The following is a 26,068-nucleotide window of genomic DNA, read 5'->3' as shown; positions in this document are numbered from 1 at the left end:
CTCATTATAACTATAGCTGTTCTGTGAAGACCTCAGAGGTTTGTTTGAGAACATTAGAGATCAAACACCATCATGAAAGGGTTCAGCTATAAAAAATAGCCCAAGCTCTGTACATCTCATGGAGCACTATTCAATCCATCATTCATAAATGAAAAGAGTATACCCCAACTGCAAACCTACCAAGACATGGCCATCCATCTGAACTGTCATCCCAAGCAAGGAGAGCAAACATTAAAAAAGCAACCAAGGGGCCCTCAGGAGGAACTACAGAAATCCACAGCACAGGTGGGATAATCTGTCCACAGGACAACTATTCATTGTATACTCCACAAATATGGCCTTTATTGAAGAGTGCAAGAAGAATGCCATTTTAAATGCAAGCCATAACAAGTCTCATTAGCAGTTTGCAAAAAGCCATGTAGGGACCACAGCTAGCATGTGGAAGAAGGTGTCCTGGATGAAGCTAAATACAGGGCAATCCTGGAGGAAAACCTGTCAAATGGTGCAAAAGACTTGAGACTGGGGCATGGAGTCAGCTTCCAGAAGGACAACTACCCTAAACATACTGCCAGATCTACAAAGGAATGGTTTAGATTGAAGCATACTCATGTGTTTGAATGTCACAGTCCAGATGTAAATCCCATTGAGAATCTGTGACAAGACTTGGAAATTTCTGTTCACAGATGCCTCCATCCAATCTCCCTCCTCCACATACGGCAATCAGACTAGTTCCCTGGATAAACGCCCTATGAAGGAATCTAGTGTATATAACCTGTAACATTATACTTTTCAAGAAAGGTATCCAGTCCCCTCTTAAATTTTAGTAATGAATCACTCATTACAACATCATACGGCAGAGTTCCATAGTCTCACTGCTCTTACAGTAAAGAATCCGCATCTGTTATTATGCTTAAACCTTCTTTCCTCCAGACGTACAGGATGCCCCCTTGTACATTACAGGTATAACCCATAGAGTGATGTCACATAACAGGGATAATGCACATAGTGATGTCACATTACAGGGATAATGCACATAGTGATGTCACATTACAAGGTCAATGCAGAATGTAGGGGTAACCAGGAGACTTCAAAACAACACTTGAAATGGGACAATATTACATTTGTCGTGCCACATTACATGTATTTTATCATTTATTCACCTTTTGTCAGAGTGGAAATGGGCACCACTGGCTGTTTGGCCCAAAGCAGCTGCCATGACTGCTAATCTGGTAGTGACGCCCATTCACCCATCTATAGGGGTACTCACTAAAGGCTTATTTATGACATATTGTAATTCTGCATTATGTGTCGTGTGACACATGTTACTGATATGTTTGTTTCTATTGAGTGCAGATGGAATTACAAACTTGAAAGATTGAATGAAATGAGCATCTGGCAATTACCTTGATCCTTGAATCTTGATTAATGAGCCACCAAACCCAAATATAATGCTCCCTGGCACTGCCGTCAGTTGATTTGATGCTTGTTTTTCATGCCACTCGCTACATTTCTCCTCATAAGGAACCTGATTTATGGCCTACAATGAATCCTGAAGCATCTAGGATGTGCATACTGTATATACTGGTCTATAACATGTTTATTTTCAGGTCTATGCTCGTAAACCCTACAGAGTTGGGGTCTTGTCTGTTATTTAGCTCCACGCAATAGAAGAAGATTTAGGGACAGCATTATTTTGCCGGTAATCACAAATTTGGCGACGTTACTGCTTTTATGAAATCTGTGTCGCCCTAGGCAAAGGCTACTTCTGACAGTGAATGGAATATGCCACATGTTCGCTCTTACCTGGTATGGATTGTCTGCTAACAAATGCAGCAAAATGTTTGATCTGATGACACGGAAGATTTCTTAAGGCACCTGTAGATAGAAGAAAAATATGCCTTTTTAGAAAAAAGGTGTTCTTAAGAGAAACCAGGAAAATATCTTGTGGTCTGATTTTTTTTTCGTATTATATTAACAAAGAAGCAGCCTTCAGTGAGAGACAGGTTCATTGTATGAATGTATTATTATTATTTCTAGCCATTGTGTCCTCTGTCATCAAAGAGATCAGGGTAAAGCAAGCTCTCAACTCTTCTCAGCTGGATCAGATCATTGAATGGACATCAAAAAGAGATGAGGAGGCCTTCTACGTCCTGAAGGTTGTCCCTCAAGCCCTTTCTATTGTCAGACTATGTCTGTAGCATAAGGAATATGTAGAGGAGACTGAAAAACATCTGCCCATAGCAAAAGTCTAAACCTTTCCATTTTCCTGATACTAGTTCAACTTGTTCCAGTGCTTTGGAAAATAAGACCTGACTCTTGTTCATCTTCCACCTCCTGTTCATATATACCTCCATGGACAGAAGGGTATCTTCGAAGGTTTCCCCACTCTACCAGTTATTGTTGTCTATATGAAGAGGAGATGTTCTGCTCAGGTTCTTATTTCTCATGGAAGAGAGGTATGAGGCCAACCTGAGTTTGATGCTCCATAGCAGCAGTAGGGACCTTCTCTTTTACACATGCATTCTATTTTTCAGGGATGTTTTGTTGAAAATTACACAGCATTTTAGAAGATTAGGATACCTGGTTTGACTTAATACAAAAAAATCATTTATCTACTGTCTTTCATGCAGGTTTTCTCATAGCTGAACACATACAGCATGTGTAGAGTATGAGTGGTGTACAAGCAAAAATTTAGCCCATACCCAAGGCTATAATGGACTTCTCCTTATGATCCTGAGTGTTTGCTTCACACTCCACATCCTTGCCATAATTTCATAACTCTAAACCATTGCAATATTTGCATTTTAAAGATGATACTATCAACCTTGATGGGAATAAACAATTGAAGGATCACTCCATGTAGACAATGTTATTGTCATGATCAAAAGGCAAGCAATGGAAGAAACACCAAAATATCAGAAATGCTATAGGTAAGATAAACAAGGTGTAGGAAATAGAATATCATCCAAATCCCAAAGTAGATCTTTAACCCCTTAACCCCCAAGGGTGGTTTGCACGTTAATGACCGGGCCAATTTTTACAATTCCGACCACTGTCCCTTTATGAGCTTATATAACTCTGGAACACTTCAACGGATCCCGATGATTCTGAGACTGTTTTCTTGTGACATATTGTACTTCATGATAATGGTAAAATTTCTTTGATATTACCTGCGTTTATTTGTGAAAAAAAACAGAAATTTGGCGAAAAATTTAGAAATTTTGCAATTTTCCAACTTTGAATTTTTATGCCATTAAATCATAGAGATATGTCACACAAAATACTTAACGAGTAACATTTCCCACATGTCTACTTTACATCAGCACAATTTTGGAACCAAAATTTTTTTTTTAGGGAGTCATAAGGGTTAAAGTTTGACCAGCAATTTCTCATTTTTACAACACCATTCTTTTTTTTGGGACTACATCACATATGAAGTCTATATGATAGTATGATAGATAATACCCACGTGTGACACCATTCTAACAACTGCATCCCTCAAGGTTCTCAAAACCACATTCAAGAAGTTTATTAACCCTTCAGGTATTTCACAGTAATTTTTGGAGTGTTTAAAAAAAATGAACATTTAACTTTCTTTCACTAAAAATTTACTTCAGCTCCAATTTGTTTTATTTTACCAAGGGTAGCAGGAGAAATTGGACCCCAAGTGTTGTTGTACAATTTGTCCTGAGTACGCTGATACCCCAAATGTGGGGGTAAACCACTGTTTGTGTGCATGGCAGAGGTCAGAAGGGAAGGAGCGCCGTTTGACTTTTCAATGCAAAATTGACTGGAATTGAGATTGAACACCATGTCGCATTTGGAGAGCCCCTGATTTACCTAAACATTGAAACCCCCCACAAGTGACACCATTTTGGAAAGTAGACCCCCTAAAGAACTTATCTAGATGTGTTGTGAGAACTTTGAACCCCCAAGTGTTTCACTACAGTTAATAACGCAGAGCCGTAAAAATAAAAAAAATTTTTTTTTCCACAAAAATTATTTTTTTAGCCCCCAGTTTTGTATTTTCCCAAGGGTATCAGGAGAAATTGGACCCCAAAAGTTGTTGTCCAATTTGTCCTGAGTACGCTGATACCCCATATGTAGGGGACACCACCGTTTGGGTGCATGGCAGAGCTCGGGAAGGGAAGGAGCACCGTTTGGAATGCAGACTTAGATGGAATGGTCTGCAGGAGTCACATTGCATTTGCAGAGCCCCTGATGTACCTAAACAGTAGAAACCCCCCACAAGTTACCCCCATATTGCAAACTAGACCCCCCAAGCAACTTATCTAGATGTGTTGCGAGAACTTTGAACCCCCAAGTGTTTTACTACAGTTTATTACGCAGAGCCGTAAAAATAAAAAATCTTTTATTTCCCACAAAAATTATTTTTTTAGCCCCCCAAATTTTTATTTTCCCAAGGGTAACCAGAGAAATTAGACCCCAAAATTTGGTGTCCAATTTGTCCTGAGTACGATGATACCCCATATATTGGGGTAAACCCCTGTTTTGGTGCACGGGAGAGCTCAGAAGGGAAGGAGCACTGTTTTACTTTTTCAACACAGAATTGGCTGGAATTGAGATCGGACGCTATGTCGTGTTTGGAGAGCCCCTGATGTGCCTAAACAGTGGAACCCCCCAACTCTAACTGAAACCCTAACCCAAACACACCCCTAGCCCTAATCCCAACCCTAACCATAACTCTAACCACACCCTTAACCCGAACATGCCCCTAACCCTAATCCCAACCACACCCCTAACCCCAACACACCCCTAACCCTAATCCCAACCCTAAACACACCCCTAACTCCAAAACACACCCCTAACGCTAATCCCAACCATAACCTTAACCACACCCCTAACCCTAACACACCCCTAGCCCTAATCTCTACCCTAATCCCTATCGTAAATGTAATCCAAACCCTAAACCTAACTTTAGCCCCAACCCTAACTTTAGCCCCAACCCTAACTTTAGCCCCAACCCTAACCCTAACTTTAGCCCCAACCCTAACCCTAACTTTAGCCCCAACCCTAACCCTAACTTTAGCTCCAACCCTAACTTTAGCCCCAACCCTAACTGTAGCCCTAACCCTAACTTTAGCCCCAACCCTAACTTTAGCCCCAACTCTAACCCTAACTTTAGCCCCAACCCTAACCCTAGAATAAATACATGGAAATAAATACATTTTTTAATTTTATTATTTTTCCTAACTAAGGGGGTGATGAAGGGGGGTTTGATTTACTTTTATAGCGGGTTTTTTAGCAGATTTTTATGATTGGCAGCTGTCACATACTAGACGACACTTTTTATTGCAAAAAATAGTTTTTGCGTCTCCATATTTTGAGAGTTATAATTTTTCCATATTTTGGTCCACAGAGTCATATGAGGTCTTGTTTTTTGTGAGAGGAATTGATGTTTTTATTGGTACCATTTTCAGGCACGTGACATTTTTTGATCGCTTTTTATACCAAAAACCAGCTATTTATGAATTTCTTTTTTTTGGGGGGAGGGGGCGTTTACACTGTTCCACGTTTGATAAAATTGATAAAGTGGTTTTATTGTTCAGGTCAGTGTGATTACAGTGATACATCATTCATATCATTTTTTTGGTTTTGGCGCTTTTATACGATAAAAACTATTCTATCTAAAAAATAATTATTTTTGCATCGCTTTATTCTGAGGACTATAACTTTTTAATTTTTTTGCTGATGATGCTGTATGGTGGCTCGTTTTTTGCTGGACAAGATGACGTTTTCAGCGGTACCATGGTTATTTATAAACGTCTTTTTGATAGCGTCTTATTCCACTTTTTGTTCGGCGGTATGATAATAAAGCGTTGTTTTTTTGCCTCGTTTTTTTTTTACGGTATTCACTGAAGTGGTTAACTAGTGGGACAGTTTTATAGGTCGGGTCGTTACGGACGGGGCAATAATAAATATGTGTACTCTTATTTTTTTGTTTATTATTATTTTGATAAAGGAATGTATAAAGGAACAATATTTTTTTTTTCACTATTTAGGAATTTTTTTTTTTTACACATGTAATTTTTTTTTTCTTTTTACTTTTTTACTTTGTCCCAGGGTGGGACATCACAGTAAAGTGTCAGATCACTGATCTGACACTTTGCAGAGCACTGTGTCAGATCAGCGATCTGGCAGGCGGTGCTCCAGGCTTGCTGGCACCTGCTTTCAGCAGGCACTTGCAAACCGCCTCCCTGCAGGACCCAGAAGGAGCTCTGTGGCCATTTTGGATCCTGGGCCTGCAGTGAGGAGGACGTAGGAGACCCTCTGAACAACGCGATCACATCGCGTTGTTCTGAGGGTCTCAGGGAAGCCTGCAGGGAGCCCCCTCCCTGCGCGATGCTTCCCTATGCTGCCGGAACCCTGCAATCATGTTTGATCACAGTGTTCTGGGGGTTAATGTGGCGGGAGCGGTCCGTGACCGCTCCTGGCACATAGTGCCGGATGTCAGCTGTAATAATCAGCTGACACTCGGCGGCGATCAGCTGCGCTCCCCCCGAGAGCACGGCCGATCGCCTATGACGTACTATCCCATCCCTGGGAATTAAGTCCCAGGTCACCTTGATGGGATAGTACGTCATATGGGATTAAGGGGTTAAAGTAGTTGTCCAGGCTTGACATAAAAGTTTGTTGTCACGCTTTGTGACTGCAGACTAGTGAATCCTCACAGAGCGATGTAAGAATTCACAAGTCTGCAGTCACATAGAGTGACTGTACACTCTAGTGATAAGCCCAGACAACCACTTTAAGCCTTAAGGTGCATTCACACAGAACGATTATCATGAATGTGTGTTCCTAAAGGGAGTCTGTCATCATGCTTTAGATACATAATCTGAGAGCAGCATGATATAGGAGTAGAAACCCTGGTTCCAGCAATGTATCACTTTCTGGTATGCTCTCTGTAGTTTTGATAAAATCACAGTTTTATCTCCAATTGTTTGCATGCTGAGCTCTGTGTAGCCCCGCCCCTACCACTGATTGGCAGCTTTCTGGGGGACACTGTGGATGGGCAGAAAGCTACCAATCAGTGGTGGTGGCAGTGTTATGTAGAGCTCATAAATATGGAGGAGAACATGTCATCAGGTTTACTAATCCACTAATGATAATCTCCTCCTCCTACAAGAAGCAGATCAATAAGTGACAAATTGCTGGGATCAGCGTCTTTATCTCTCCATTATGCTGCTTTTAGATTAGATGGCAAAACTCTAGTAACAGATTCCCTTTAAATATGCTACTTTCCCCAAATCTTTCAGTATAAAGAGGCTGCCGATCCCCCAATGAATGCACAAAAGGCTCGTTCATTGGGTGAAATCTTAGAAAAAAATCATGATCCTTGGCTGTAAAGACAGGACTAGCTCTGCCGAAAGTAATAGCATCCTATGGGCAATGAATTATCTATTACAGATCGTTGAGCACGTTTACTGTGATCTTCCTGTGTAAGCAGGGTATTAAAGCACCACTTCAGCAGGTTGTTTTTTCAGTGCTAGAATGGTGCTTCTAATATAAGGTCGCTGATCGTAGTCTTTTACTTACATGCCGCCGTCTTCACCTTTTATTGGGGCCGTTACGGTCCCGCAACTGCCATCTTGTGACCGCAACTTCTAACTGGCCGGAAGTCATAAGTAAGGATCACAAGCTCTTACTGCAAGTCTATAAAGCCAGAATGAGGGTCTTAGATTTGCATTGAAAAGTGACCAATGGCTCAACCCAACAAACATTGGAATGATGTGACCGGCAATAGAAGGTGACGACGGAGGCTGGTAAGTATAAGACTATGGGCTGGGACCTTAGATTGGAAGCACCACCCAAGCACTGCAATAAAAAATACACCGGAGTGGTACTATAAGTGACCACTGATGGATAAATGCTTACCAACTCATCGATCATTTATTGCTTCTGATTAGTTTAGGTAAGTTACTGTGTAGCGTAATTGAATATTCATCAACAGCATTTTTGATCACGGGTAATCATCTCAGAAGAGCCATGATGACCTTTAGCCACAATCACCAAACACCGTGGCCACAAATTTCCAGAGGAACATAACCAGTTCTTCATTCATGTAAGAATGTGTATCTAACCGTAGCCCTAATGTGCAGACAAATCCGACACAATTATGGCTCCAACACCGCCTATTTCTGTCCGATCAGCGTAAGCTGCTTTCAGCATCACAGAGAGGCCTCGGGCACTTGTCTGACAAGTTGCATCTGATCTGACATTAGACTTAGAATCCATCCAGTGAATCTTTCCTCCTCTGGGGCAGAGGTATAACAAGCTACTAAACACATCCCACAGGACCTACCTACACTGGGGAATATAAGCCTATTCAAGTTAATAGCAGACGTCATTCCTTTCAGTTACTATACTGCTAGGTTAGAGAAAGAATTCATCCTGGTAAAGATACTATGGAGGTGTAGGTGGCAATGTGTACTTATTCTACGTTTTTCGGGACTTCTGAGGTTACAGGTAGGTGTTATGTGAATTCTTTTTGATTAACAGAATATACTATTGAAGCAACTTCAAAGAAGCAGCAATTCTTTAATAAAATGTTGTTATTGGAAATGCTCCCTTGAGATGTAGGCGTCTATTGATTTTTGCTTACGAACAAAGAAGACAAAGTAAGCTGCAGTTTACACTTGCATGTAAGTACAACATATGTTTTAATCAATTATGATGGATCTTATGTCTTTTGGTTTATCTAAAATTAATTCTAAAGTTCAAAATAATTCCCTATACAGGGATATAAACTAAGGTCCCAATTCAACATTTGGGGATGCTAGGCAATGAAATTTTCCAGTCCAATAATACTTTTTTTCTGTACATCAGCAGCAGGGGTACCAGAAAGTCCCTGCTTCTTTCCACTTCACATCCAAAGTACCTGCTCCTCTCCACTTCACACCCAATCGCAAGTAATATGTATATTTACCAACAATTTAGAACATTTCCAATGTTCTTTGCTATCAGCCCTACCAGAGTCAGACTGGTGTCCTCTGGGACAATTTATAAAATTGATTTCGGGGATCCATCAAAGGCTAATACAACCTGACCCTCATTAACCAATTCCATGCTGCAGCATTCTCCATACACTTTGAAAGGAAGTGGTATGGGCTTGAATGTGGCCACACCTCAACTGATGTAGTTATTTATTTTACATGCTTATATAGCTTCTTTAATTCCACCGCACTTTACAGACATCATCGTCCCCATTGGGGCTCACAATCTAAACTCCCTACTAGTATGGGAGAAGACTGGAGAACCCACAAACACAGGGACAACATTCAAATTCCTTGAAGATGTTGACCTTGGTGGGATTTGAACCCAGGGCTTCAGCGCTGCAAAGCTAACCACAGAGCCACCATGTTGTCCTATGTAAGGATACGTCTGGAAGGAATAGACATATACAGTGGGACAAAAAAGTATTTAGTCAGTCAGCAATAGTGCAAGTTCCACCACTTAAAAAGATGAGAGGCGTCTGTAATTTACATCATAGGAAGACCTCAACTATGGGAGACGAACTGAGAAAAAAAATCCAGAAAATCACATTGTCTGTTTTTTTATCATTTTTTTTTGCATATTATGGTGGAAAATAAGTATTTGGTCAGAAACAAACAATCAAGATTTCTGGCTCTCACAGACCTGTAACTTCTTCTTTAAGAGTCTCCTCTTTCCTCCACTCATTACCTGTAGTAATGGCACCTGTTTAAACTTGTTATCAGTATAAAAAGACACCTGTGCACACCCTCAAACAGTCTGACTCCAAACTCCACTATGGTGAAGACCAAAGAGCTGTCAAAGGACACCAGAAACAAAATTGTAGCCCTGCACCAGGCTGGGAAGACTGAATCTGCAATAGCCAACCAGCTTGGAGTGAAGAAATCAACAGTGGAAGCAATAATTAGAAAATGGAAGACATATGTGGCACCCCTAGGGGTATTTGCCACAAAAATAGTTACTGACAGTAAATACAAATACTAAAATAGCAAGACTGCACTACCACCTCCGGCCAGAAGGGGGAGCTCCAGAGACTCCCCTTGATCCATTCTGGTCTGAGAGAAGAAATGGCAGTTGGGCTAAGGAGCTGAAAGTGAGAGGTCATACAGCTGAATTTCTAACAGCCCTATGACGGTTTCCAGGCCCAAATCACCGGCCTGAGGAGAAAAGGGACAGAGAAAAAGGACATTGTGAGAACCGGGTAGCATTAATCACTACCCAGAACAGGCGCAAAGATGGATACCGGATCCGTGGCTGTACTCATTATGTATAATACAGCAACCGGAAAAACGTGAGGTGATATCAACTTCACTAGGCCCGGACGCAGCAACAGACACAGAGTTCAGCGGTACTCCTGGAGGGGGTAAGCCGATAAAAGGACTCGGGTTGCCCGTCGAACCAGGACCCGGAGGGGACAGATTGGGCCGGCAGCCAGTTCACATACAGCAGCAGGGCCACACAGAAACTGCGTACAATAAGAGGCGAAGACCCCGGCAGGGTCAAAGTAACTCAGAGTTCCCATACAGACTCCGGTGACAGGACTGGATTGTAAATCCCTTTATGTTGAAGTAAACTGGTTAAACGTTTCAGTGCCTCAGTCTTTCATTTGGACAATAGCCATCTATCCAGGATCAGGATCATCACCGCTGGGAGAACCTGCTGCTGATCAAGTAAGTGCCTGTTCCCTCATGATACCCCTTACACTGTGCATTGCCTGAGGCCACAGCACCGTGTCAAGCCACCCGTGACATCCCCCTCAAGAGACAGACCCCATTGGTCCGGTGCTGGGTACCCCGGTCTCCTGGGCGTCACAATTGGCGTCACGAACAGGATCGAGCCAGCCCGTATACCGGGTATTGTGTGCCGTGATTGGAGCCCAAAACTGTGAAAACTTGGTTGAAAAATCTTGAAAATTTACTTTATTAAAGAAAATTCCGTTCCCCATTGAAAACTATTGAAAGTGACTTTTCCCCATTGGTTATAATGGAGTAAAGATGGACGCCATCCCCTGAGGTAATCACCTCGTAACCGTTAGGCACGAGACTGTTAATTGGGCTACGCCATTACTTGAGCCCCAGTCTGACTGAAAAACTTCAGAATCCGCCATTACGGAGCGCGCGGCAGGCGGGAGCAGCAGGGGGCGTGTCATTGTGGGCGGCATTAAGCTGAGCGCTCTGACGTCAGAGCAAGGGGAAAACCAATCCTGCTGCACAGCGGAACGAATCTACACTATCCCAATGGAAGCGGAGGACCGGAAGGGTCCGGATTAACTAAGGGGGCACAGTATGTCGCAGCACTGAGACGTCGCAGCACCCGGCGACGCTAATGCAGCTGAAAGACAGAGTGTCGATAGAGAGTCCAGCAGCGCAGCGGTGCAAGGAGTGGCGCCCATCATGCCGGTGCTGATGCCATATACCCCGGGTGGCCCGTGGCTTCCAATGTATGAAGGTGAGCCTAATACCCTTGACAATTTCAGAGAAAAGATGCTGGCCCATTTTGACATGTTCCCCGTGGGTGAAGTTCAGCGTGTTAGTCTCCTGATGATGCAGTTAAGTGGCCATGCTAAGCGAGAAGTCACAGCATGGGCAGCTGATCTGAAAGGCACTGTTGAACGCATATTTGCTGGATTAAAAGCTACATTTGAAACCACGGCCAGCAGCAAAGCTAAAATACAATTCTTTAATTGCAAACAAAAAGCTAATGAGGGCGTGAGAGACTTTGCCTTAAACCTGCAGGAAGCCCTTAAATCACTTACACTGGCTGAACCCATTTTTAACACCGGAGCGAATAAACTGCTAAGAGATCAATTTATTGAGGGACTCTACACCCCTTCTCACCGGGGGCATGTGAGCATGCTTGTTTTTAAGAACCCTGAATTGACATTTGCCCAATTAAAGGAGAGCGCTATACGTCTCCAGCTGGCAGAGGCACCTCGGGATCAGGATCCTGCACAACCCATGGCAGAGGCACCTCAACAACAGGGAGTGCCAGTGACATCAGCTATGTCTGGGGCCATTGCTAAGCCCCTGGGGCCCAGTACTAATGAGGCTCTTCAACAAAAGCTTGACTCTTTAGCTGATGTTGCTTCAATGGCTAAAACCATGCAGGAGATGAGAGGACACAAGATGGAGTTGGCAAACTGTAGAGAGGATGTTCCATGGATGAGACCCCGGAGATACCCGACATGGAGAGGACGACCCCGCGACCGCTACCAACCGGATGGACAGCCCATTTGCCGCCGTTGCCAGCAGCCAGGCCACTTTGCACGAGATTGTGATTTAAACGGGAATCCCCTGGGAATGCGGGCCGCTTCGCAGGAATGAACTTTCAAGGCCCAACACCCTGGCAGGACAGGTACATCGGAGGACGACCCATTATCCCTATCGTGCTGGACGGAATTCCCCTCAACGCTTTGCTGGACACAGGTTCCCAGATTTCATCTATACCGTATATCCTTTATAAGAGGTACTGGGCTGATGCAGATATTGATAAAGGGCCCTCTGATGTTGAACTAGATATATGGACCAGTAATGGTAAGTTGGTACCGAAACTAGGATTCAGGGAGATGACCATAAAGATTGGTAAAGTAGAATTGAAGAAACAGGGTATAATTGTTGTTGATGTTGACCGGCGGAACTGTGAACCCACTGTATTGATAGGAATGAATGTGTTAGAGAACTGCTTTTCCGAAGTTATTTCTGTCTTACAGCAAATTGCTGAAACTGCCCAATCCTGCCAGCAGAGAGTTCTCCGAAGGGAAATAAAAGTATTGATGTTAAGGCAACAGGTAGAAGTTGCAGGTGGAGAAATCGGCAGTGTGAGGGTAAGTGATCCGACATCTATTGTAATCCCACCAAAAACAGAAATGCTGGTATGGTGTAGAGCAGCCATTGGTACTAAGGGACGAGATTATCAAGCCTTAATAGAACCAGTGTACACCGACAGCAGGCCCACTATACTCACAGCACGAGGGGTAGTCGAGGTACACCGGGGACGAGTGCCGGTACGACTTTTGAACTGTGGAGAGGAAGAGGTCACTTTGCCAAGGTATGCTACAGTGGCAAAGCTATATACTGTTGACAACAATGCCATCACAACCATTGAGCCCTTAGAACCAACCTGTCAGGTGGAAGTCAACGGCTCAGATGGAGAATTGGAGGATTGGTGCCAACAGCTACACGTGGGCATAAATTCAACACCTACCCATCAAAAGCAAGGGGTGTACAGGCTAGTGACGGAATATGAACAAGTCTTCAGTAAACACCCATTGGACTTCGGACGGATAGAAGGGGTAGAACACACAATCCCCACCGGTGACCATCCCCCAATAAAAGAAAGATATAGACCCATACCGCCCGCTCACTATCAGTGTGCAAAAGATATGCTGAGGGAGATGAAACAGGCCGGGGTAATAAGAGACAGCTGTAGCCCCTGGGCGGCCCCTCTAGTGATTGTCAATAAAAAGGACGGAACCATGAGAATGTGCGTAGACTACTGGAAGATTAATAACATCACCCATAAAGACGCCTACCCCTTGCCTAGGATAGAAGAGTCCTTAACTGCTTTGAAATCTGCTAATTATTTTTCCACCTTAGACTTAACAAGCGGGTATTGGCAAGTCCCTGTGGCTGAGAGAGATAAGGAAAAGATGGCATTCACCACACCAATGGGTCTATGTAAATTTAATCGCATGCCGTTCGGACTCTGCAACGCATCCGGTACCTTCCAGCGGCTGATGGAATGCTGCCTCGGACACAAGAACTTCGAGACCGTCCTCCTGTACCTAGATGATGTGATCGTCTACTCAAAGACTTACGAACAACACTTAATAGACCTGGCAGAAGTGTTCGAAGCCTTATCCAGGTATGGCATGAAAGTCAAGCCATCCAAATGTCACCTTCTCAAGCCAAAGGTACAGTACCTGGGACACATCGTGAGTTCGGAGGGAGTAGCACCAGATCCCGAGAAAATAAGCGCCATAAGGGATTGGCCAAGACCTACCAGTGCAAAAGAAGTGAGACAATTCCTGGGATTGGTGGGTTACTATCGTAGATTTATAAAAGGATTTACCAAGTTGGCAGCACCCTTGCAAGACACCTTGGTAGGGCAGACGAAGAAACCTTCAAACCGAAACCCTCCTTTTCAGTGGAACGACGAAAGGGAAGACTCCTTTGAACAACTAAAGAAGGCACTAACTGGAGAAGAGGTTCTGGCATACCCAGATTACCATCAACCTTTCATCCTCTACACCGATGCCAGTAATGTGGGACTAGGAGTGGTGCTGTCACAAAAACAAGAAGGTCGGGAGAAAGTCATCGCCTTTGCAAGTAGAAAGCTCCGGCCTACTGAAAGAAATTCAGAAAATTACAGCTCCTTCAAATTGGAACTACTGGCAGTAGGTTGGGCTGTGACTGAACGTTTCAAACACTATCTGGCCGCTGCAGAATTTATTGTCTATACTGACAACAATCCGTTGACCCACCTGGACACAGCCAAATTAGGTGTGTTAGAACAGCGATGGATAGCCCGGTTATCTAATTACAACTTCATAATCAAGTATCGAGCAGGTCGCAAGAATGGAAATGCCAATGCCCTATCCCGGATGCCACACTTGAGAGATGTAGAAGAGGAAACGGGGGAGCTTGAAGAAATTGAACTACCAGCCTTCCATCGTCCCAAGGCAAAACATCATCAGTCAAGTACCTATCAGAAACAACAAGAGGTGAATTTTAATCCGTTAGCACACCATAGATGGGCTGACACCCAAGACAGCAATCCGGCTGTGAAGTTGGTGAAGGAACTGTTGACTGAGCAAAGTGCATATCCCGATGAGGATGCCCCAGAAGAGACGCATCAACTCTGGAAAGAGAGAGGCAAAATGTTCCTGTATCAAGGGAAGCTCTGTAGAAGATACACCAATCCGAAAACACATGAATTGGTTTGGCAGATTATCGTGCCTAAACAAGAGTGAAGATGGTCCTCGAAGCTTACCATAATGGTGCTGGTCACTTCGGTTGGAAAAAGTTAGAAGTACTTCTAAGAGAAAGATTTTATTGGGTCGGGATGAGAAAATCAATCGAACAGTGGTGCAGAAACTGTGGCCCGTGCAACCTCAGAAGAAACGATCAAAAGAACCAAAGAGCACCACTGCAGCACATAATTACCAAACAACCACTTGAACTTGTAGCCATAGACCACGTGAAGTTGACACCAAGCCGGTCCGGCTGTCTATGCCTTGACCATCGTGGACCATTATTCACGCTTCTTCGTAGTAGTACCCGTAAAAGATCTGACAGCACAAACAGCGGCCAAAGCGTTCCAAACGTACTTTTGTAGACCCCATGGATATCCGGAACAGGTTCTCACCGACCAAGGTACAGCCTTTGAATCAGAGATCTTCAGAGAATTCTGTAATATGTATGGTTGCAAAAAGATCCGGACGACGGCCTATCATCCACAAACAAACGGCTTATGCGAGAAGATGAACCATATTGTAATAGACCTACTAAAGACTTTACCTGAGACAGAAAGGAATCAATGGCCAGAGAAATTGCCTGACTTGGTGGATCTGTATAATCATGTCCCGGTGAGCTCCACCAACTGCACCCCAGCTTACCTTATGCGTGCAAGACCCGGCCAATTATCAATCGATCTAGAAATGGGAATTCTGAAACCAGATGCAGAAGTTCAAGACTCCAATTGGGATATCATACGGCAAAAGCAGTATCGCCAAGTGCAAGAGAGTGTGGAAAAAAGCATTCAGCAAACTAGAGAAAGACAAGAGTGAACTTTCAACCAGAATGCTCTAGCGATCCCATTAAGACCGGGTGACCAAGTGCTCAAGAGAAATCGTTGAACCAATAAACTAGACAATCAGTGGGAAGCCGTACCCTACACAGTTTTACCAACAAGAATGGATAATCCTAAAATGTGTCTCATTAGCAAAAACGGAGGCTTAACATCTGTACTAGTGTCAAGAGACAATCTTAAATTATGTCCGGAAGCACTGAAAGAGCCAGAAGTTGTCCAGCCAGAACCAGAAGTTATTCAACCCATACTGGTTCAACCAGTAAAGGAAAAAGAAGAGGAAATGTATCACACCTGTATAGGAGACTTTCCCAAAACCCTACTAACATACCATGGTGCAGTAGTGGTTCCCATGGTGGCCTTTTACCCAACACCGAACCCAATACCAGAAGTCCCAAGACAGGAAGAGGCTGACCCCGTACTACAGGAGGTTCCAGGCCAGGAAGAACAGATTCCTGATCAGAGTAATCCCATTCACGGTGGACTTGCCAACTCCATAGTCGTGGAATTATCTTTAGCAGAGCGGGCAGATACTACATCCACAGTAGACAGTAGTACACCACATGAAGAGACACCGCTATTACGTAGATAACAGCGTAGTACCCAGGGTCAATTACCGGTCAGGTATGCAGATTACCAATTATAAAACTATAGTCATTGTTAGCATTCTGCAACGTTTAAGCCCAGTACCTACAGAGACTTGTCTGTATGAACTTCTTGCATATTCTTGAACTTGTTATCAGCCCGGAGGCACTAAATCAAAGCTCCGGAAAGACTGCTTTTTGAACTTTGCTTTTTGCTCTTTTTGAACTTTCTTTAGACTTTATATTGACAACTTCGTTGGAAAAATGGAACTAAATTCCTGGACACAAAGTGCAGTGCCTTTCCTAGTACCTTCAATGATAGGACTGTATTAATGGACGCTATTTGAAGTGACTTTTTACAGAACTCTATTTTTGTTTCCTTGAGTGGTTTTTGTAACTTTTCATTTTTAAGACTCTGTACATATTAATTGTTATTTCAAAATGTTATCGTCCCACAGTCCCGGAGTACTGTTCTTAACTAAGGGGGAATGTGGCACCCCTAGGGGTATTTGCCACAAAAATAGTTACTGACAGTAAATACAAATACTAAAATAGCAAAACTGCACTACCACCTCCGGCCAGAAGGGGGAGCTCCAGAGACTCCCCTTGATCCATTCTGGTCTGAGAGAAGAAATGGCAGTTGGGCTAAGGAGATGAAAGTGAGAAGTCATACAGCTGAATTTCTAACAGCCCTATGACGGTTTCCAGGCCCAAATCACCGGCCTGAGGAGAAAAGGGACAGAGAAAAAGGACATTGTGAGAACCGGGTAGCATTAATCACTACCCAGAACAGGCGCAAAGACAGATACCGGATCCGTGGCTGTACTCATTATATATAATACAGCAACCGGAAAAATGTGAGGTGATATCAGCTTCACTAGGGCCGGACGCAGCAACAGACACAGAGTTCAGCGGTACTCCTGGAGGGGGTAAGCCAATAAAAGGACTCGGGTTGCCCGTCGAACCAGGACCCGGAGGGGACAGATTGGGCCGGCAGCCAGTTCACATACAGCAGCAGGGCCACACAGAAACTGCGTACAATAAGAGGCGAAGACCCCGGCAGGGTCAAAGTAACTCAGAGTTCCCATACAGACTCCGGTGACAGGACTGGATTGTAAATCCCTTTATGTTGAAGTAAACTGGTTAAACGTTTCAGTGCCTCAGTCTTTCATTTGGACAATAGCCATCTATCCAGGATCAGGATCATCACCGCTGGGAGAACCTGCTGCTGATCAAGTAAGTGCCTGTTCCCTCATGATACCCCTTACACTGTGCATTGCCTGAGGCCACAGCACCGGGTCAAGCCACCCGTGACATCCCCCTCAAGAGACAGACCCCATTGGTCCGGTGCTGGGTACCCCGGTCTCCTGGGCGTCACACATACAAGACCACTGAAAATCTCCCTCGATCTGGGGCTCCACGCAAAATCCCACCCTGTGGGGTCAGAATGATCACAGGAACGGTGAGCAAAAATCCCAGAACCACGCGGGGGGACCTAGTGAATGAACTGCAGGGAGCTGGGACCAATGTAACAAGGCCTACCATAAGTAACACACTATGCCACCATGGACTCAGATCCTGCAGTGCCAGACGTGTCCCACTGCTTAAGCCAGTACATGTCCGGGCCCATCTGAAGTTTGCTAGAGAGCATTTGGATGATCCAGAGGAGTTTTGGGAGAATGTCCTATGGTCTGATGAAACCAAACTGGAACTGTTTGGTAGAAACACAACTTGTCGTGTTTGGAGGAAAAAGAATACTGATTTGCATCCATCAAACACCATACCTACTGTAAAGCATGGTGGTGGAAACATCATGCTTTGGGGCTGTTTCTCTGCAAAGGACGCCTCCCGAAGAAGCATTGCGAAACGCGCGTCGGGGCAGAGGGACGCCGAGGTGTCTTCACGGGCCAATTACCAGGTAACTCACTATTGCCATCTTAGCCGTATACCTCATATATACTTTACAAATATCATTAGTCTAGGCTGTGCTAGGGAATATGATATACAGATAGGATTATTTTCCTGCTGCAGTACTGGCACTGTTCCCCCTTGCTTATACTGTTGAGAGATCATTGTTATTCCTATTGGGGTTTGGTTATATACTGTCAGATTACTGTATACCTATGTATATATTGGCCTGCATTTTTTGAGAGATTACCTATGGCATTATAGTCCCTCGTCTGCAGAATTTGCACTTTATTGCCACATGCAGTTATTTTATTGTATATACTGTTTTTGAATAGTTTTGTTAAATAAAATATTGGTTTTACATAGTACCATAGTGGGGATCATTCATTTTTGGTCACGCTATATGTGAGATTATCGTATGGAATGGTACAATACCCACCATATGGTAGGGGTTAAGTGATTATTGAGCAATTGGTTGTGAATACATACTGTAAAACATAGCAGAAAATTTGCATAAAAAACTCATTAAAAAAAGTTGAAAAAAAAGCAGCGTATGAACATAGCTTTAGACATAAGTAAATTACATTTACCCAAATTTATCTCCAGCTAACACCAAAACGCATCCACTGACACCGCCACATTAACCACGAGGCTTCAGCCACGTGTCACCCGTGGACCACCCCATTTTAATACCGCAGTACACTTCATTACAGCTGATTCAAGCTTCTGGCTTTCTAGACAACTCAGAATGACTGAAAAAGGTCCTCTAAGCATCTTCTTTGGCTGCAATGGGGACGGGGCTCTGAAAGACTGGACCCGCTGTTGCACCTGCTACTAGCCAGCTCAAATAATACTTAACTGGTAGTGTGGCCTAGATCTTCATATGGATACATAGTTTACTATATTGATACATAGACTGGCAGGAGCATCTTATTAGCATAGAGTGCAGCAAGACATACTATGCGGTGTGCTGTTCCTGCCGGGGATCTCCAACACAAAGTCCGTAAACATCTCCTTTGGCTCTTGAGCCAATGCAATTGGAAATGCATCTCCCTCCATTCAATTGTATGGGTGTTTCTAAAATAGCTCCAACAGACGTGAATGGATAGAGTCGTAGGCTCTTCTATATTGACAGCGAGATGGGGCTCTATTCTCCAGCTAGTGGAGGGTGTCTTAAAATACTGAAATGGGACTTCTTTAAATCCAGTCATGGTTCAACATACAAGTGGCAATATGCCTGAATACCTTTAATCAGCCTGCCCTATTCCTAGACCATTGATGGTCAACCTACCACTTTATGATGGCATGAGATGTGCACTATTACCGTATATTCAATGTCCCATACCCTCCACTATCCTCCAGAATAATGGCCCTACTAGTGATTTACTATTGATTATAGTCTATGTGAGATTCAAAAATTGCCAACCAATCATGCTCTGCTATTTCTTTATCTAAATTCTTCCACTATGAGAAGTAATAGCACCTCCCTTAATATGTACAGAAATTCTCCAAGAATTAACCCACACGTGCACAAGTATTGGGACATTCTTCTTTTACATTGAATTCAGTTTTTAGTTTAATCCCATTACAACATTTTAATAAAATCCAGTCCCTAGCCATGCAGCCTGCCTTGGGCCTGTGTGTTGGGCTCTCCATACATGTGTTGTGACAGTGAAACAGCAGCGAGCCCACGACACATGCAGCTGCGGCGCCAGACAACTGATCAGCCGGAGCGCTCCATGTATCCGAGTTCCCGCTGTAGCGTATTCAGTAAGTGCTATAGCTTGCCAAATAAGGAGGGACCCGAACAAATTCGCTCATCTCTAATCTCTATCTATGTCTGATGAGCAAGTCTGTTTTTGGTAAATGCCAGGAGAACTGCATGATGCCAATGGTAAATTTTGTTGTAGGAAGAAAGTCTCTATGGGGTTGCTTGAGAGGTTGGCATAGGCCTCTAAGTTCCAGTGACAACAAAACTTAATTCTTCAGCATATCAACACAATTCAGACAATTGTAGCTTCCAACTTTGTGGGAACAGTTGGCGAAAGACTCTTTTCTGTTCCAGTATGACTGTGCCTCAGTGCACAAAGAAGGTCCATTGGGTAAGGGTTGGGTAAGTTTGGGTGGGAGAACTTGCCTTGACCACCACAGAGTCCTGATCTCAACCCCATCCAATACCTTAGGGACAAACTAGAATGGAGATTATCAGCCAGGACCTCTTGCCCAACATCAGTGTCTCTCCAGTCTCCACATGAATGCTCATATGGATGGATGGGCAAAGACTCCTGCAGATGCACTTCAAAATCTTATAGAAATCTTCCAATAATGCTGGAATCGGTTATAAAAGCAAAAGGAGAACCAAATCCATAATAAAGTCTATGGATTTAGTGTGAGCAGGTTGCAAGATGCAGTAACGAGTTGGAGGCAGAGCAAGGGTTAACGTGGGGTTTACTTTAACTGGTATACTCCTTACAGGGAGAAAATGAGTAAACCCAGTACAATTGAACAAGAGCTTGAAACTCAGGAAAAGCAGGTGCAGGGGATAAGGTAGAAAGTTCATGAATAGCAAACTTATCAGTCCGACGACATCAGGATGCAGCTTTCGGGATGTGAGTGTTGGCGCCAAAGCCGTGGTGCGTAAGGGGTCGGGTGTAGTCCTGGAGAAGATGGCGTCCTGGATCCCGGCGGTGACTCCTCGTGTTCCGGTTGATGATCGGTGAGTTGAGAAATAATGAATGGTAGAGTGCACAGTCTTTTACCTTGTCAGAGTCCAGAGACAATAAACGGTTGTCAGCACTTAGAATGGGAAACCACTCACTTGGCTTCCCTGCAGATGAGTGCTATTGACTAAATCCTGTCTGTGGGGTTTGTCACTCACGGTCAGCGGTAACAGCAGAGACCAGATGAGTCTTTCTCTGTAGTCTCTGGTCACGGCTCTCAGACCCTTTTGACTTGGGCCTGCTTTGTCTGAATGCTCTGCAGTAGGAGCCCTGATGTTGCCCTCCTGCGCGCTGCACGTACCCGCCAAGACTGAAGGAATTCCTGCGCGTTGCAGCTCTCTTATCTTAGCCACGCCCACTGCTCCTGAGTGTAAAGCTTGGTCTGGGGCCTAATGCTTTCCCCCGTGCAACGTGGGTGACAGCCCCCGACAGTTCCAGATCTGTCACAGAGCAGGCACGCCTGATCCGGGTCTTCTTCTTACATAGGATGAGAGATCATAAAAGCTCCTGTACTTATAATGTAATACTTTGTAAGTACCTTAAAAATGTGTTAGAGTAATTGATCTATCTTACCATAATCCATTGTCTAATATTGCAGCTCAATCTAGAAAATTGCTAGCTGCAATACCAGGAACTGCCAGATGGACAATGGTGGTGCTGTTCCTGAAGTAATGAATTTTTCTAATCCCAAATAATCCATTTAAGAAACTAGTAACTATATGATTTTAAGATGAAGCACCGCTTTGGATATTTTTTCTGGGTTTCTGTTGTCAGATAATGAGAGTGATGTGTAAGGGAGGGAAGCTTTTTAGTTACTACTCTATATAAGTCTCATAATTGCTATTTACACAGTAATGTCATAAAGTTTTCACAAAAGTGCGGTTTCACAGTAGCACAAAAGCATCTCGCTTTAATTACTGACATTAGCTGTTTACGTGAAGGAAGCGTTGCTCTTAGCTTTTCCATATTAACTATTCCTGCTATGCAACCTACATAGGCAAAGCGAGCAGGAAAAATCTCTGCTAATGGAAGGACAGATTCTTCCATCACTCTCTGTACTACCTACATCAGCGAATATTTTATGTCAAGTCTGGTGCCTCGTGTCTAGCCATTCAATAACTGGAACCCAATGCAATAGATGCTCACTTTTCAAAGATGAGTGGGTGATATATGTCGATAGGTTATTGATCGTCATCATCGGACAGCATGGAAGAAAATAGTGACGCTGTACCTCATGAACTCTGAGTGTTTTTTTTCCTTGATTCTTACAGTCATTAGGGCAGAAATGCAACAATATTGGTGTACGACTTCAGAGACATCTAGAACGGGTGCTCTATTATGAAGAGAGATGGATATTGACGAGTGCTTATAGATAAGTGCCGCCACGTAGTGAGCAGCCTAAGATATAATCATGCGATATGAAGAGGGATCTTCCCTTTGTCTGCTAATGCATCCCAGCAGTGGAAGATGGATGAGCAGGAAATATCTGAAGACCAGCTTGGTCCAGCGCTCTATCACCAAACGGCAAACACTAATTAATCCCTGGTGTAATCACTTGTCCGGCTCATTAATCAACTTCCCCAAAGATCCTACTTAGAGAAAAAGCACTAAAGGGTGCTTGAGATGTGTGCAACGCAAAGAGCAGTCATGGAAATAACACTTTAAGAGACCCGACAACAGCCCCAGAAAATGATTGTGCTTCATTCTTAGGGTCACTAAATGCAGCTTTATGGTTCTGTGCATTGTTGGTAACAGCGGGAAATCACTCAAGTACTTGCTGTAATTATGGAACATTGTACTGATGTCTCTAATTTATGGAAAGAAGAAAGAGAATGATGTGGATCTGCCCGAACCACACCTGACTTAACCAAGGGAATTGCATTTCTTTGGATGTAAACAAGCCTAGTGATATCTGGGGTGGTGGTAATTATCATTTGAAGCCATGGACATAAAGGGTGCATTATAAAGCCCCCCGTAAAGTACATACACATCAAGGTCTGATTGGCACTTGTGACTGAGCTTGTGGCACTCAGCAGTATGGACCAGTCCAATTCTTAGGGCTCGCTCACACGAGCGTATTCATCGGACGAGTGATAGTTGCATAGCACTCGGACCGGTATTATTTTATGGGACAGGGCAGACCTGCGCTTTTTTGGCATGAAAAAAAAATCTCAGCACGCTATGGGTGTGTGTAAAACATCAAACTGCACTCGAATGTCACCACACACAGACCGTGGAGAAGATGGAGAAAGTACGTTTTCCCTTGTCTCCACAGCTGAGCTGCGATTCCTTCATGCGAGAGAACCACATCACATCACATCAAATTGATACTCTGACAGAGTTTGGGCCGAGTGTCAGTAGCATAATTGGCCCGGTCTTCTCGCATGAGAGAATATACGCTTGTGTGACCCCAGCCTTATAGTAAGAACTAAACTATGGCACACTGATATTTGCGATTTGTCACACATCGTTTGTTATGTCATCGTGTATATACGAAGTAAGAGCAGCCAACGTTCCGTTCTATCCAAGACTTTGATCACAGCCTGAGTCATACTGGCACTGTGACTAGTCTAACACATGTATTATGAGCGTGTCTAATATGAAGCCACGTTAGAGTGTCCTTAGAAATCTATGAGTGCATACAGTACCAATATGCATCATAAATACACAAGGAGCCACGCGGAGGTCATTTTCTCACAGATTTATAAGCAGTCTTCTGCAGTTTAGAATCACTGTCACACAAAGAGGTACTACATGGCCATTAAAGGAGTTGTTCCTGATTGAGAGCCAAAGGACCTGCATTTTTTTGTTGCACAAATCCCCCATCATCACCCTTATCCATCCACAAAATGAGTAAGAACAATACAAGACATGACCCATGGACAAGAGTAGCGCAGTTCGGGGCTATTAAAAAGCAGATTATTTGACTTATCCAAGACAACCATGCATCCTTCTGGAATAGAAGGGCAGTACATAAAATATTAGGTCCATGAATAAGTGACTATTCATAAACAGCCATGGGCAGCTTAGAAACCCAACATAAGCTAGTAGACTGTATGAGACTGTTTCCCCGTGTGGGCTAGACCCCTGTAAAGAGTGGTCTATAGCTTGCCTTTCCTTCCAAACGCCATCACAAGACATTTCCATCACTTGCTGTCTTTTTGTTGTATCCCTTGTTATACCCATCGCTCTCCCACGATCGTGCCCCATAACAATGCCGTTCTGCATCTCATATATGAAATGTGCCCCGAATCTGAGCTCTGAATTTCATAGCTTGTGAAAGCTCAGCCCTATTTCTTCTGCTGTGTCCCCAGGCGATGATGCAGATAGGGCCTCGGTGACATTTCTGGTATCTGCAGGTGGGAAGTCTGGGCTCTGTCTGACTGATTCTGGCTCTTGTTTCTTCCCATCTGACATGACATTAATTGCTGTTAAATATTCTTATCTCCTTCACACAGCTCCCTTTGCAGAAAGGTCAGCTTCTTACAGGAGAACCGAGCTGCCTATCTGTCAGCACTTCATTTCATTTTCTCCAAATCCCAGCATGCTAAGATACAATACTTTTGGCTATATACTGTCTTTTTTGGGATCTCAGCTGTTCTGCTCCTATATGTTCTTAGTGTCCCACATTACCTTTTGTTCCATAAACTATATTTATGTTGATTTTTGTATCTAGATGTGGCACAGTGTAGTGAGTCACAGTAACTTGCAGGCTTGGACTGGCCCACAGAAGAGCAGGAGAATCCTCCAGTGGGCTCCTGAGCAAGAATAGGCCACCAACCTCTTAAATGAACAGTACTTGGCACAATTTACTTGAATCACTATGACAAAGGCAGCATCTTATTCATTTTACAATCTACCCAGTTCATTATTATATAAATTTGTGACTGAGGATAATGTCACATTTGCATGTAGTTGAACAGAGGGGCCCTGGAGTTGGTTACTGGTGGTCCCTTAGCACCACAGTCCAACACTGACAGTAAGTAATGCATAAGTGACATTGGGAAGCACAATTCGGGGGTAGAGGGAACAGTTACACCCATTTCCCTTGTGCCTTAAGGATTCTAAAATTTATTTTATTTTACAAAATGAGAAACCAATCTTAGCTTGGGGACAGGTGAGGACTGAGTAACCAGAAACATGTGTGTAATTTGTTTGAGACTATAACTATTTAGTGATGAGCTAGTGTGCTTGTTACTTGAGATTTCCGAGCATGCTTGGGTGATCTCCGAGTATTTTGGCGTGCTCGTAGATTATGTTTGTGTCACCGCATCTGCATGATTTGCGGCTGCTAGACAGCCTGAATACATGTGGGGATTCTCTAACAAAGAGGCAATCCATGCATGTGTTCAGGTTGTCGAACAGCCACAAATTATGCAGCTGCGGGGACACAAACTAAATCTCAGAGCACAACCAAATACTCGGAGACCACCAGAGCATCTCAGAAATCTCGAGTAACAAGCACACTCGCCCAACACTATTTAGGAGTAGGACCTACCAATTTGGCTGTAAAAACAGTCAAAGTAACACAACTTATGTGGAAATGTAAGAGGCAAAGTCACATGAGATTTGTAACCAAAAATTCCACAGTTTTGGATCTTTTTGGATGACTTAAAAGCTGAAAGATGTAGTCCTGCTGCAGAGAGGTGATTGCAATATATCCTGTCTCAGATTGGCACACTTTGCCTACACCACTGAATATTGATATATTGTAAACATCAATGTCACTATTGATGCTGCTGCCTAACTAGATGATTACCTCTCAGCTATAAAGCCCATGTACATTAGACTAACCCACCGATATCGATAGGTTCAGCCAACAGTCTCGTGTGTATGGGAGCCCCGAACAGATCAGGGAAGTTAAGGTTATGGCATGTCCCGTTTTATTGCTGCCATTTTTCTGTTCTCAAAGAGGTAAGCCGTCACCAGACATGTCTGCCAGCTGTTCTCTAATATAGAACACAGGAGCGCGTATTCCAATGTATGGGAGAGTCGCACGAGATAGCTGCCAACCAAATGACTGTGAAGTAGTAAATA

At 43.6% G+C, this 26,068-nt stretch overlaps 1 protein-coding gene across 1 annotated transcript in view; it reads right to left on the bottom strand.

Annotated features, from left to right (window-relative positions):
- RALY (RALY heterogeneous nuclear ribonucleoprotein) overlaps window positions 1-26,068 on the bottom strand; it is a 378,891-nt gene that overhangs the window by 263,622 nt on the left and 89,201 nt on the right. Inside the window, exon 2 of the mRNA XM_069755728.1 lies at window positions 1,804-1,875. The gene's annotated coding sequence lies outside the window, so the exon portion shown is untranslated. The remainder of the gene's footprint in view (window positions 1-1,803; window positions 1,876-26,068) is intronic.

This window comes from Ranitomeya imitator, chromosome 2 (genome assembly GCF_032444005.1).
Source record: "Ranitomeya imitator isolate aRanImi1 chromosome 2, aRanImi1.pri, whole genome shotgun sequence".
Taxonomy (NCBI): domain Eukaryota; kingdom Metazoa; phylum Chordata; class Amphibia; order Anura; family Dendrobatidae; genus Ranitomeya; species Ranitomeya imitator.
Note: the sequence above shows the minus strand (reverse complement) of the source record. Positions and strands in the feature narration are given on the sequence as shown.